Source organism: Pinus tabuliformis, chromosome 8 (genome assembly GCF_031772625.1).
Source record: "Pinus tabuliformis cultivar Carrire ecotype Pingquan chromosome 8, CPIR1, whole genome shotgun sequence".
NCBI lineage: Eukaryota > Viridiplantae > Streptophyta > Pinopsida > Pinales > Pinaceae > Pinus > Pinus tabuliformis.
The window spans coordinates 973,519,692-973,532,737 of record NC_142294.1 but is presented as its reverse complement, the minus strand read 5'-3'; positions in this window follow the sequence as shown (position 1 = coordinate 973,532,737).

Sequence of the window (13,046 nt, the reverse complement as noted above, 5' to 3'; positions counted from 1 at the left end):
CTATAAGAAGATACCAGAATACCAAGTATGCGAAGAAATAGACCCAGAACACAGAACAATAAGAAATAATAGCATGTATTTTATTATTCAGAAATGAAAGCAATTTTCACTTTCCTCTTCGAGGGGGCAACCTCCAATAGAGCTGGGCTCAATTACAAAATAAGACACGACACTCCTCAGGGGGAGTCTCTATCCTTTATATAGGATTCATACATGCAATACCATGGGTTAGTACCATGGTCCTTATTAATACCATCTATCTAATACCATGGCCCATTGGCAACTAATTATGGTCCCTTCTTTAAATGCGGGTCAACCACTTACAATTATTAATATGGCTTTATTGACTCTTTAACTAACTATAACTATGACTCGACCCTATTACATAAATAAGGGGTTTAGGGTTGGTCCCTAACATGCCCTACCCCATAGAAATAGCCTTGTCCTCAAGGCTGAGGCTACAGAAACTACTGAAGATAATTGGCTAGTTCCCATGTCGCATCTTCTGGAGAGGTGTCTTTCCACTTGACGAGGACTTCCTTGATCATGAAACCATATAGGTTCTATTCTCGCATGTCAAGAACTTGTTCAGGATGGAGTCAGATTGAACCTTCTTCATCCAATTCTGGTAGACTGGTTTGAATTTTGCAATGGTTCCCAACAACTTTCTTGAGGCATGAGACATGGAAGACGGGATGGATTTTTGCAGTGGGTGGAAAGGCTAGCTTGTAGGCTACTTATCTAATGCGCTGAAGTATTTGATACGTCCGTAGAATTTTAGATATAATTTCTGACAACCCTTGTCTTTGAGTGATGTTTGCTTATATGGTTGCAGCCTCAAGAATACCTATTCCCCTTCTTAAAATTTGTGCTCTGAACGATGTTGGTCTGCCTATTGCTTCATTCAATTTTGATCTTGATGGAGATTCTCTTTGAGGTGGGCTAGCATGGTTGCCCTGTTCTGCAAGAGTTGATCCACTGCTTGTACCTTTGATCATCCATGGATATAAGAAGTAGGTGAAGGGGGGAGTTGACCATAAACTGCTTCATATGGAGTCATTTTGGTCGTGGCATGATAGTTAGTATTATGCCACCATTCAGCTAGAGGTAACCACTGTACCCATAGATGTTGCTTTTCTGAAGTGAAACACTTGAGGTAGGTCTCCAGACATTTTTTGACTGCTTCAGTTTGACCATCAGTTTGGGGATAGGAAGTAATGAGTTGTAGTTGGGTACCTTGTAGCGTGAAGAGTTCCTGCCCAAAGTTACTCGTGAAGATCGGGTCACAACCAGACATAATGGAAGTGGGCATGCCATGCAATTTGAAGATATGGTCCATGAAAGATTGAGCCACCAAAGCTGGTGTAAAAGGGTGGGGTAGGGCGCAAAAATGAGCATACTTAGAAAGTCCATCCACAACCACCATGATGACTGACTTGTTTCCTAACTTCGAAAGACTCATAATGAAATCCATAGAAACCTCCATCCAGATTGAGGCAAGGATGGGCAATGGCTGTAATGCGCCTGCGGATTTGAGTGTTTCTCCTTTGTGGCACTAACGCACATCACACTCAGCTACAAAAGTAAGAATGTTCTTTTTCATGCTTGTCCAAAAGAATGAACGTCGAGTGCAAGCATAAGTCTTCTGAAAGCCTGAATGGCCTGCAGTGGGAGATGAGTGCAACTCTGCCAAAATGCAACTTTTGAGGGTGGATGTTGGTGATATCACTACTTTGTCCTTGTAGCGAAGAATCACATCCTTCCAAGAGTAGCCCGCTGTGGAATTTGGATCCGCCTGCAATTTATTAATGAGTTGGGAGAGCAAAGGATGTGAAAACCATTCCTTGCAAGCCTCTTCAATCCACTCTGGAATGGGAAGAGAGATTGGTAGCAGCATGCTTTCCTCCTCAAATTGGCATGATAAATCATCCGCTATGAAATTTTCTCGCCCTTTCTTGTAGATTATCTCATAATCATATCCCAACATTTTTGCTAGCCATTTATTTTGTTGTGTCGAGGATAGGTGTTGCTCCAAAAAATATTTAAGGCTTTGATGGTCTGTGTGGATTTGGAAACATTGCTCAAATAAGTATGGTCGCGAGGTATCCACTGCATGTAAGATCACCATCATCTCCTTCTCATAGGTAGATTTTCCCAGTTGTCCCACTTAGGGGTTGGCTAGTGAAGGCCAAGGGTTGACCTTCCTACATTAAGACAGCCCCAATACCCATACCTGAAGCATCACATTCAATCAAAAAGGATTTGGTGAAGTCGGGTAGTGCCAATACGGGAGTGGAACACATGGCATGTTTGAGAACTATAAATTCCTATTGTGTTTCATCATTCCAGAGGAATTAATTTTTCTTGAGAAGGTGAGTGAGGGTTCTAGCAATGCGACCATAATTGTGGACAAATTTGCGATAGTAGCCTGTGAAACCTAAAAATCCTCTCAAGCTCTTCAAGGTCTTTGATTGAGGCCAATCCTGCATTGCCTAGATCTTTTTGGGATCCATCCTGACACCTTTACACCCCATAATGTGGCCCAAATACTCAACTTCTTCCATGCCAAAGGAGAACTTGGACAATTTGACAAATAATTTATGATTCCAGAGTAGTTGCAAAAGTAGATCTACATGTTGAAGATGTTTTTCTCAGGTGAGGCTGTAGATGAGGATGTCATCAAAGAAAACAAGGACAAATTTTCTGAGATATTGTTTGATCAGGTGATTCATGAGGCTCTAAAAAGTGGATGGGGCATTACAGAAACCAAATGGCATGACCAGGAATTCATAATGGCCTTCATGAGTTCAGAAATAACCCTTTGGAATATTTACTTCTTTAATGCGAATTTGGTGATAGCCCGAGCGAAGGTCAAGCTTAGTAAAGAATTGAGCCCCATTTAGTTCATCTAGCAAATCATCAACAACCGGGATGGCAAATTTATCTTTGACCATCAGCTTGTTGAGGGCCTTGAAATCTGGACATATACGCCAGTCCCCATCTTTCTTGAGCACCATGACCATAGGCAATGAATAAGGACTAATGCCAGGATGAATGACATCGGCATCCGAGAGTTCCTTGATTATTTTTTCAATTTCATTCTTTTGGGCAAAAGGATATCTATATGGGTGCACATTTGATGTTTGTGCCCCTGGGACCAAAGTAATGCTATCATCATGTTCCACTCTCAAGGATGGAAGCTCATGAGGCTTGTCAAAGACTTACAGATGGTTGTTTAATACCTATTGCATCTTAGGATGAATATGAAGAGAAGTGGGTTCAAAGGCCTGGATGGCATTAAATTGGGCTGTAACTCCATGGTGGCCCTTTTTTAACAATTTTTCCATCCTATGTGAGCTGATGGTAGAAGGAGCACCTGCCTGGAGTCCACGGAGGGTATGTGTTACACAATAATTTGTCACTCTCTTCACTCCAGTATTCCTACTATGTCATGTGTCAAAGTCATACATGCTCAAGTTAGACAAATGCTCTCTGATGTTGCCAAATGACCCACTTTGCCAAAGTTTCTACCTCATCCCGTCTGTTGGCCAAATAAACACGCTGATGAGCGCTCCAAAGCAGTCCAGAAGCACTGCCATCAAGGAAGTACACGTGATTCCCTCGATGGTCGAATTTCATGTGCCAGCGCAACTATTGCTTGTAGTTTCCCGTGATGACATGACTAGCTACATTATTCAAAAGTGATGTCAGCATGGCCGACCAGTTATGTTCCTGAAATGATCCAGTTTGGGCGAGTTTGTTCCAACGGTCGGCCTTCCAGATGACTCTAGACCTGGTTGTTGGCCTCGTTTATGTCTCCCTCCTTTCCCTAGTGTGGCTATTCCATCATTTGTGTTACCTTCCTTGGAGATAAGCTCATCCTCCCACCATTCATGGAGACTCCTTCTCCTATTTAAACTCTCACTAATTCTATGGGCTGCTAGTTTGGAATTCTTAGTCTTTGGAGTGTTGTTGATAGTATTGTGAGTTTGCTAGATAGCTGGTGTGAGTGTGACAAGTGTGGGTTTGTTGATAGCTTGAGGAAGGTTGTGAAGTGTTTTTGACTTTGTGTAAAACTTGTGAGTGAGAGAGACTTGTGTATTGGGAGATCCATCTTCAAGAGTGAATGCTTGAGGAACATGCTGGTTGGAACCTCCTGAGAAGGCTTGCGACATCAAGACCTTGGTTGTAAGCTTACTCTATTTCATAATTAATGCAATCAATGATATTTTCCTATGTCTTGTATGTAATGTACTAGATAGCTCATGAAATCTTGACTTTGTGGGTAAATAGATCATTTGTTGTATCCAGTTACGTGCTTTGTTGTATTTCTTTTGCTTTCTTTCAGCTTAATCACTCATTAGGAGAAGGAAGCAGAAGCTGGAGCAGCACAACGGAACTCCATCGACCACCGGTTGAGGTAAACCTCGAACTTGAACTATTTAAGGAAAATTCTTGTTGATTTTTCCTTGTTTGTTACTAGACCCACTCTAGGGCTAGAGGGGTTGCCTCTTTCCGTAGAGGGAACACTTTCCTGCATCACAAATTGGCGACTCCGCTGGGGAGCTAGCCTTTGTTATTTTATTGTTTACTCTTGCCTTGAGTTTTTGTTTTGGTCTCCCTTGAGATTTTGGGGATTAATTACTTGTTTTCTAAGTTTCCTGGACTGATTTGGGAAATTTCCTTATTTGCTTAAAGATTGATTGCATTTGATTTGGGAATTTTTGGCTCGCCTGTTGCTGTTTTGAACATCATCGCGTTTTTTAATTTAACAGTCACGTTGTCATCGCGTCGCCCTTTATGTAATATCATGTCCATCACGTTATTACACCTAACAGTCACGACGGTTCTGTAAATCAGACCATCGCGGAAAAGCCATGTACTTCCGCTCTGACGTCGCTTTGTTGCTGCGTATTGTTCTTTATCAACACTTTATTGCCAGTGTATTGCCCGCGTTGATTGTTGTAGAATTGAATTTTTTTCAATTTTGCCTCCTGAATCCGTTGGTCTTGCTATTCCCTTACTGTTCTCACTTGTTTGATGACTTGTTTTTCACTATTTAAAGGTTGAAGCACTCTCTTGTGAACTTTGTTGAGCGGATCTTGTATTTTTGCTTTGTGACCTAGTTTCATTGTTTCAAGTCTTTTGGATCAATTTCGCTTGGTTGCCTATTTTCAAAGATTCGTTTGTTGCTTGCTGTTGGTTTGATTGAGCCTTCCCCTTTGCTTACTTTTGGTTGATTGTTTAGTGATTGTTGTTGGACCAATCTTGGCATTGTTTTGATTTCTCTTCACTACCCAGACATAGATTACAATTGTTTGGATCAACCGTTATTCCACATTTGTTTGTTGCTTATTGGTTTCTTTAGATTAGAGGCATCAAAATCGAAAATATTGCATTTAATTTGGTATGCGAAAGTGAAAGTAAATTTGCATTTCAAGTTGAATATTGAAAATAGAATGATTAGATCTCTCATTAGTATTATTCGTGCACTTTAGTGATTGGTGTCTATTTGCATTGAGTGACTATTTTGTTGACTTGGTTTTCTTGGTTTGGGAATTATCTCTTTACCCTCCCATAGGTAGGTGTTCATCGAAGAAAAAGGATATTTCATTCATTCTAGCTGCATCCTAGGTTTTGTTATATACATACAGTAAGGTCTGAAAATTGAAACATAATCCAAGATCAACTCTAAAATGAACTGAATAAATATAACAACGCATTGGAACATAACGCACACATTTAGAGGTCTAGGCTAGAGACGTGCTCCGGCGTCGTTAAACCTAGTCACTTTTGTTTCCATTTAAGGTTGGGTGATTCCTCCTTTTGTGACTCAATAGTGGTCTAGCACGGATTTGTGCTCCCACGTACCATCGAGTATATGGGGAGACCCCACTAGGTTATCATCCTTTATCCATAGGAAGCCGTGTCTACCGCCTTACAACCCGTAACGCACCGAATACAACATTCAGGAAGAATGACTGCTGTACGGAAAGTCCTTGGTTTTCATATGACTGCCAAGGTGTATATGCAGTTTTACGGATTTGTTTGGTAAACCTTTTTGCCTAGTTCTCTAGAGTATACACTTTCGTTCCTTTTCGGACTCCCTAAAAGAAAAGGTCCATCTAAGCACTTGTCACTTCATGCTCATTAAATATTCGAAGGCAACTAGAGTCATCTTTTGTCCTTTTCTCGACTCTTTAAAGATGAAAAGGTCAAGTTTTGTTCCTATGTCTTAAAATTTATTCAGCCACGATTCACATTTACCCAGTTAGATCTTGTTTGCGTTAGCCTGAGTAGGGTCCTTTCTCGTTAGTTTCCCTAGGATCTTTTGAGGTTGTCATCCTAGCAAAATCACCGATCCCGTCTCCCGTTCCAAGTGACCAAGGGTCTCCTTCTTCTGTTGCTTCCGATGTACCGGTTGTGAGTGATACTCTCCCTGTTATTCCAAGTATCCAACCGATTAACTCTGGCGCTCCAGATGATGAGACTTACGAGCTTCTCTAGAACCCCATTTGGGAGCCTTCTGAAGAAGATATCCCTCCTACTCCTCCTGGTGTTTCGGTCCTAATGTCTTCTTCTGATATGGAGCACACATCCCCTGTCACAAGTGAAGAATCCATTGCGATGAGCGGTGAAATTCCCACCTCAATGGAAACTCCACCTTTTTGTATCACCCCTCTTGGTGTTACGATGCCTTTATGCTATAAGGCGTTAAGGGATATTATGTCTTCTAGGACTCCCTCTACGAGTTCTATGTGGTCACACACGATCACTCCGACCTCAGAGTCCTTTATTCCTCAAATTCACAATGTGCCTGTCACTTCCATCCCAACTATTCGAAATGTTTGTGTGGCTTCTTCAACACCCATTTTCGGTGCCGTTACTGCATCCTCAATTGTGACCGCTGCTGCTGGACCTTCTTCAGGGTCAGCTTATAGTGGCCCATTGGCATCCGTACCCGGAGTTGTTGACCCTACACTAGGTGCTCCACCTTCATCTGGTTCTATCTCTGCAGGGGGGCATACAATGAATATTTGCATGCTCTTCAGAATGCGGACCCTTAAAATCCATTTCATTATTATGATTCTAGAGGAGCTCATATCTATTACCACGGACCTCTACCACCTCAGCCTGCGGTTGAAGTCATGGTCCTATTATCCATTGCTTGGACCCCCACTCATTATGGCGGTGGCCAAGTATCGCCTGTACATCGTCAAGGACCACCTAATCAAGGCCAACCATCTGACATGCAAACCTCTCAAGGGCAGCAATATTACGGGCAGTCTTATCCAGGGCAACCTGGAGGCCCACAAGGAAAACCCTTTCACGGACAACCTTCGGCCATTGGTGGTCTGTCTTTTACCTATTTTGCGCAACCTTCTGGTAATTTGGGACAACCTTACATGCAACAAGGACAACCTGGTGTCCAGCAAGGTTATCCTTCTGGGCAAGTCGGTCAACCTTATGTTCAACAAGGCCAACCTACCGTCCAGTATGGTCAAACATCTGGACAAGTTGGTCAACCACAAGTCCAATCAGGTCAACTAACTGTCCAGTCCGCTCAGCCATCCAGTCTGTCAGGACAACCCTCAATTGTGCAAGGAAAACCCAACACCTAGCAAGCTCAACCTTTTGGGAAGATGGGCCAATCTCAATCTCAAATGGGTCAACCTTCTGGCCAGATGGCTCAGCCTCAGTTCTCTCAAGGACATCCTTCTGGGCCTGCTCAACCGGGCACTCAAATGATTGTTTCTTCTCAAGCTCAACCCGGTTTTCAGCCCCAGACCCTATCCGGTCTTCAAATGTAGGTTGGATCTCAATCCCAACTGGCCTATTCAATGCAGCCTACTTCTCAAGCTCAGTTTGGAGCCCAGCTACCTTATGGTTTCCAACAATCCAAAGGGAAAATTCAATTTGCCCCATATCAAAATTATCAACAACTACAGGTGAGTGCTTATCAGAATTACCAGCAACCTCATGTTGCTCATGCAGGCCAAGTTGGTAATCAATGGAATGTTGGGGGGCAAATCCAGGGATAGCCAGCCTATAACCCCTATGGACAAAAGCCTCCGGGGCCAAATCCATCTGGAAAAAATCAATGGGGGCAATCGCCAACTGGCTGGAACTCTAGTACCCCTTCCTACTCGTAGCCCTAGATGTCCTTTAACCCTCAATTACCCTTTTTAGCAATGTTGGAGTTACCAGATGTGTCCAAACTGATCAATGATCTCATTCTTCATAATTCGTATTGGCCCCCGGTTCCAACTAAAATTCCCGATGATTGTCCCAAATTCGATGGTAAAGTTGGAGAAGATACCCAAGCTCACGTCATGACTTATCATCTATGGTGTTCATCGAATTCGTGGCTTGATGATTCGATCCGGCTCTGCCTTTTCCAAAGGACTCTCATTGGCTCTCCTGCTAAATGGTATATTGAGTTATCTCGCAGATCTTTTCAGGATTTTAACTCGTTGGCTATGGCATTTTTAACTCATTTTCAATTGCTGATTCGATATGAAACAGGAACACACCTCATGACATCCTTAAAATAGACAACAGCTACGCACATCTCTGATCATATCCATGAATGGAGATGGCGTCATCGTTTGATTAAGTTTTGGATTCCCGATCAACTTCTTACCGACTGGTTCATGACTTCATTCGTCGGTCCAATAGCACGGGACATTGCTATGGGGGCATGTGTAACTGAAGAGCAAGCTATTGCGCGCGCTCCGTACCTTGACTTGGTTTACTCCCAGTATCGTATGTTATATGATTATTTTCTTGATGCCCCAAGACCAGGAACTTCCAAAGCCCCGCCAACACCATTCATTGACGGTATCATTCGTTCCGTTAATCTGCCCTCAAAGAAAACTTCCGCGAACCCTGGGAAGCAAAAGTCGAATTCTCCGAATAAAAATACTTCTCAGGCTATATCCAATTCTGGTAATACTTCCAAGGTTAATGCTATCCAGTCCACCCCGACGGACAAAGCCTTGAAAGGAAAGAAGAAGGGAAAAGGAAAGAATAAAGCGGATCAACCTAAGCACGATTCCCTTAAACCTCCACCCAAGGAAGGCACCAAATGCAAGCCCAAGTACCCTTGTCTTATCTACGACGAGGATCACTATACCAAAGACTACCCAAGGCGGTCTGAAGTTAGTCGTTTGTTGAAGGGTGCTCCCGAGACTCCTGTTGTGCTCAAAGAACCTTTTCCCTCATAGCAAACCCAAATGGTGGTTGATCCATCTCAACCCTCTTCTTCCTTTGGTTCTCAAGTATTTATGGCTGGGATGATTCCCATCCACATCAGTACTTGGGAAAAAGAGTACCCGTCGCCTGCCGGGAAAGAGCCTGAGGTCCCCTCTAGTGCTCCTCCATCCAGTTCTGGTCCGTTCCATATTGAGAGACCTAGCACTGAGACGCCCATCCAACCCCTCTGAAAGGTGTACTCTGGAAATCTTCTTACAACCCTAATGCTCATGTTGCCCAACACTACAACATCGTTGAGGACTTAGCCCAGGCTCCGTTAGCTATGTCCTCCTTAGAAGTACCCCAGAGCTGCCCCTCTCAGAGGAAGTCCTTGCTATCGGCCATCGGTGGCATAGACCCGGCTGACTCGGATCTGATTACTTTTGACCTTGAAATCCATATACCGAGACTGCCTCATCAAATTGCCTTCCTCATACAGGTCATTATCAATTCCGAAACGATTCACCGTACAATCATTGATGAAGGCGCTTCGACTTGCGTCATGTATGTTGCCTGTTGGAAGGCTATTGGTTCTCCGACTGTAAGCTAGTCTCCTACAACCTTGGAAGCCTTTGACGAGATAGAGTCTCGTCCTTATGGTATACACCAACATTTGCCCATTTCTTTGGAAGGAAGACGGTCAAAGTGGAAGTTGAAGTTGTTGATGCTAATATTACCTACAACCTCCTTCTGGGACGTAGCTAGACATACCCCATGCGAGCCATGGCTTCATCTCTATTTTGTGTCATTCGTTTCCATCATCAAGGGAAGATCTTCATCGTAGACCAGCTGTCGTTCTTCTCCTCCTCTTCCGAAGGAAAAGTGCCTTTTGTGGAGCATACCTCCAAGCCATACGAGAGTGTGGGAGCTAGAATTTTTAAAGATCCTGCTTTGATGGGTTTTTTTTCACTCCCACCTCCTAACGTTGCTCCTATCAATATTGATTTACGTTCACTCTGATCCGTGGGTTCTTCCCCCTACTAATCAGGTGGAATCTTGGGCCGATGAGATGTTGTTGAGTCCTGCCCAGCTCAACTACGTCGAAATTGTTTCTACATCGGCTCCCCCTTCTGAACCTGCTCTTTCGAGCAGGGCTCCTGACTCATATGTTCATTCCCCTTGGCTTGGAGATGACGCTTCTTTCGATCCTTTAAAGGAAATATTTTCTTCTGATGAAGCCATTATCGAGACCATGTCTCTTGAGGAACCTCCTTGGTCTGATCATCACCATTGTTCCTCATTTCTCCCTGCCCACCTGGGAAATGCTTACCTGTCTCGAGCAGTTTGCTCCTTGTCTCCCATTCCAACCCCTTGAGATGCCCATTCAAGTTTATCAAGTGTCTTCTGAAGGAAATATGGGAAACATCACACAAACCCAGCCCATCGACATCTCTGCGAAACCAGGGATTGTCGAGCATATTCATGTCAAAGTCACTTGCACTCCGGAGGAAATTCAGCTTTATACTGATCTTTTTCACGATTTTCGTGATGTCTTTTCATGGTCCTATGAAGAAATGCCTGGCATTGATCCTAGCATAGTGGTGCATGAGATACCTATGTATCCAGGTGCTAAGCCTGTTCACCAACGTCTACGCCCCGTGCACCCCCAAAAGGCTGCAACCATTAAAGCGAAAGTTGAAAAGCTTCTTAAGGCTGGTTTTATTTACCCCATCCCACTCACAGATTGGGTCTCCAATATCATCCCTGTGAATAAAAAACAGGGTACCATTCGAGTCGGTGTTGATTACCGTGATATTAGTTGGGCCTATCCCAAAGATAACTTCCCCACACCCTTCATTGATTAGCTCATTGATGAGTGTGCTAGGAGGGAAATGTATTCATTCATGGATGGTTTTTCTGGGTATAACCACATCAATATTGCGCCCACCGATCAACACAAGACTGCCTTTATCTGTCCGTGGGGCACTTTTGCCTACAAAAAAGCTCCCTTTCGATTTGAAGAACGTCGGTGCCACCTTCCAACGTGCAATGTCCTATGCTTTTCATGACATTCGACACATTGTACAACCGTACCTGGATGATCCACCAGCTCATTCAGCAAAACGTTAGGACCATCCTGCTCATCTTCATGAAATCTTTCTCTGCTGTCGAAACTACCACATCAGGCTTAATCCTCATAAGTGTGTCTTCTGCGTTGAGTCAGGTAGACTGCTCGAGTTTATCATCTCCCGAGAGGGCATCCGTTTGGATCCCCTTAAAGTCGAAGCTATTCTGAATCTTCCTCCCCCTGCTTCTTTGCAGCAATTGCAGAGCTTACAAGGGAAAGCGAATTTTTTCAGACAATTCATTCTGAACTATGCCGAAGTGGCTAAGGGTTTTACGCGGTTACTTAAGCGAGATACCCCTTTTCATTGGGATGCCATCACTCAAGAGTCCTTCGAGCGTCTCAAGGGTCTCCTTGTTTCCACTCCATTGTTGCATCCTCTGAATCATCATCACGACTATACTTTGTATTTGGCCACTGCCGATACCACTATTGTCATGGTTCTCGTTCAAGATGACGATGATGACACTGAGCATGTCATATATTATCTCAGCCGCAATCTTTAAGATATGGAAACTCAATACGCTTACGTCGAGAGGTTGGCATTGGCCGCTGTTCCTGCCACCCAACGTTTCTGCCATTATATCTTGTTGCGTACTACGACCATGGTTTCTGATTGCAACACGATGACGTACATTTTGTCACGTCAGTTGCTAGGGGGCAAGTACTGAAAGTGGATTGTCATCCTCCAAGAGTTCGACTTGGAATTTACCACCGCCAAATCTAAGAAATCCCTTGTCTTTGCTGAGTTACTTTTCTCTTTTCCATCTCCTACCGCGCCCTCTCAGTCAGAGGACCATATCCTAGACGAAACTCTGTTCCTTATTAGCACCCTCGATCCCCGGTACGGGGATATTATTGTATATCTGCAGATGTCCTATTTTCATCCCGATGCGTTTAAGGATGCTTGGTGATGGATTCGTCATCAATCTCAGCCCTATCATCTCATTGGGGACACCCTGTACCGTCTCGGTGCTGACTCCATTCTCCGTTGATGCTTAACTTTCGAGGAAGTTGAGCGAGTTTTGAATGACTACCATTCTAGCACCTATGGTGGTCACATGTCCAGATATGCTACTACTCAAAAGATCCTTCGCGCCAGTTATTTCTGGCCTTCCATCTTTAAGGATTGCATTCTTGATGTCCGTTCCTGTCACGAGTGCTAGATATACCAGTGGAAGATGCGTACGCCTCCCGCTCCATTGCACCTTGTTGTTACCGTCAGCCCTTTTGCAAAATGGGGCATTGATTATACGACCTGTAACCCTTGCTCAGCTGGGGGGAATGGGTATATTATCATTGTCGTTGATTACTTCACAAAATGGGTCGAGGCGATGCCCACATTAACTGAAGACGGTCAAATAGTGACGCAAATTTTTTTTAACCATGTTATTTCACTGTTCGGAGTCCCTCAGGCCATTGTCACTAATCACGAGAAGCATTTCCGTAATCACATGATGACCGAGCTAACAACCCAGCTAGGCTTACGGCATGATAGTTCGACTCCATACTATCCTCAGGCCAATGGCCAAGTTGAAGCTGTCAACAAGGTTCTAGTTACGATGCTTCAACGTATCGTTGGCATGCATAAGTCTAACTGGCACTTGATGTTATTCTCCGCCTTGTGGGTCTACTGAACCTCTGTGAAGGATGCCACCGGTTTCACTCCATTTCAATTAGTTTACGGACTGGAGGCTACCCTTCCAATCGAGTGCGAGATCCCTTC